We start from the raw sequence: 2,754 nt of genomic DNA on the forward strand, positions 1-2,754 counted from the left end.
GCATTTGCCTACCAATCCCAATTTGAGCGAGCCGTCCCAGTTACAACACGAACTGCAGCCCTTGATGGATAGCCAAGATTTGTCCGAAACAGAAAATTCGCAAAAGTACGGCCAATTCTTGCAACGACTGCAACTCTTTCACCAAAAAGCTTTAGACGAAACAGCTCTTCCCACTCTGAAAGATTTTAAGACCTTGATGAAAAGTTCAGCACCATCACCGCCACCACCACCACTACTACTACCAGTGACCAAGACAGAAAAAGGAGAAGAAGAAGAGGAAGGTTTTCAAACTCCACCAGAAAATGTACGCAAGTTAACAACACCACCTACCCCCAGAATTGGATGGATTAAAAAGATGATGACCACCCGTTTTTCATCAGAAGAGAAAAAGAAGGTGAAGACAAAAGTGAAACAAGAAAAAATATCCCCTGTTCAGGCATTCTCCAACTCGACACATATTGCCGGTCGCACACGCAAAGCATTACAATCCAAGAAAATGCCCCAAGAGAAAAAGAGTAGCATCTTCCAAGAGTGGGTGCCTTATTAACACACAAACCAACAAATGGAAAAAGTCTTAGCAAGCATTTACTACGATCCCTCCCATCCTGCAGGTTACGCAGGAGTTCAAAAATTGTATCGTGCTGCCAAAACGCGACTGAAAAGTCTCCGTTTACCTCAAGTGCAACGATGGTTACAAGAACAAGCTATTTACACTTTACACAAAACCCATTCGACGCAAGTTTTCCAGAAGTCGCACCCGAGTGGAAGGCATCGATCATCAATGGCAAGGCAATTTAGCTCATGTCTCTCATTTGGCCAGCTACAATCGCGGCTACAAATATTTGTTTTGTGTCATCGACGTCTTTTCCAAATTTGCCTGGGTCTTGCCATTGACTTCCAAATCGAGCAGCGAGTTAGTGCGTGCCCTGCAACGAGTGTTGAAACAAAGCGGTCGTCACCCTCTTCGATGGCAAACGGACAAAGGTACCGAATTTCTGAACCAAGCTTTCCAAAAAGAATTAAAGAAACGTGACATTCATTTTTTTAACACCGAGAATCCTGAAAACAAAGCCAGCATCGCGGAACGTTTTCAACGCACTTTGAAAGAACGCATGTGGAAATATTTTACGCATCACCACACCCTGAAGTACATCGACATCTTACCGCACCTGGTGCAAGCGTACAACCAATCTTACCATCGAAGCATTGGACGTGCCCCGCAAGAGGTGACTCCCGAGAACGAAGTGCTGGTGTTTGAGCGCCTGTTTGGTACGTCACCGACGAGGGCTGCCCCAAAGAAAAGTGGAGTGTTGGCCGTAGGAGATTGGGTACGCATTGGCAAAACCAAACGCACTTTCGACAAAGGTTACTTACCTATCTGGACGACCGAATTGTTTCGTGTCTCTGGACGAGTGCATGGCCGTCATCCTGCCGTCTATAAATTGGAAGACATGAACGGAGAAGTGCTCAAAGGAACGTTTTATTTGCCCGAGTTACAACGTGTGACCAAAAAAGAAGACGACGTGTACGACATCGAAAGCATTCTCGAACGCAGAACCCGTAAAGTGGGCAAACGACGTGTCAAAGAAGTCAAAGTACGTTGGAAAGGATATCCACCCAGTTTTGATTCTTGGATCGACGCTTCGCAAGTCATCGACTATAAAAAGAAGTGACCATCATGCCCTTTCACACAGACGCAGCTACGGCGACCACTCCTTCAACCAGTTCTTCTCTGCAAGATTTACAAAAACAACCCTTGTGGGTGTGGTGTGGAGAGCGTGTGCCTAAAACGCAAATCGTCTTTTTCTGCCAAATTTTCGTGGTGTATTGTGTCATCGGGGCAGCCATTGCCAATCTGAGTTTGCAACAAGGAGACAAACAATTGTGGACCATTTTATTGAGCAGTTGAATCGGTTACCTGCTTCCTAATCCCTCCCTGAAATTCACCTCGAACGGGAACAACGGGAACCTTGTGTCCAGCGCCAGTGCCAGTCACCACTCCAATAACAACTACAACCCCATTCTGGGCGGAGACACGCCTCTAAACTCCAGTAACCCCTCGGACAACCACAGAACTCTGGAATTATGAGCAATAACAACCAATTTTACTTAACCTTACCTAGTGACAGTTCTATGGAGGTGTTTCCAAACAACACGTTGTGCTGTTACACGGCCAAATTACCACAGGCCATCCAATTAGATCAAGAAGCCCATTGGGAATTGGCATTGGTGGAAATTATTCACCCGACCCAAGTCCTCAATGTCCTTCCCAATCAAAATTTTTTTACGGTCGAAGTTCATGACGAGCAAATGCAATACTACTTGAATACCAACGTCAAATATGATAAGAAAACCTTTAACACAAAAAATCAAAAGTGGACCGACTGTCACTTGTTCATTCCCCCAGGCTATTAGTTTAGTGGTCAACATTTGGTCAGCACCATAGCCTCCAGGTTTAATGTCGTGTTTCTGAAAGCTTTGGAGAGTGTCAAAAAACTGTCACCCTGGAGTTCCACAAAGTATCTCGTCGCTTCCTGATGAAATTTCCTGAGGGGTGTAAAATCATGTCTTTCTTATTTTGTCCTGAATTGTTTGCCATGTTGGGCGGGGACATGGAGATGAAGAAGAAAGTAGAACAAGAAAAAAAAAAGAATTACTAGTCATTTCCGACAACGATTCTTTTGTCAAGTATTTTCGTACCCCGGTAGAACTGAACCAAGGACTGAATTTGATGTTTGTGTACTCGATGGGGTG

Source organism: Sinohyriopsis cumingii, chromosome 7 (genome assembly GCF_028554795.1).
Source record: "Sinohyriopsis cumingii isolate HCF-2022 chromosome 7, ASM2855479v2, whole genome shotgun sequence".
NCBI classification, from domain to species: Eukaryota; Metazoa; Mollusca; class Bivalvia; order Unionida; family Unionidae; genus Sinohyriopsis; species Sinohyriopsis cumingii.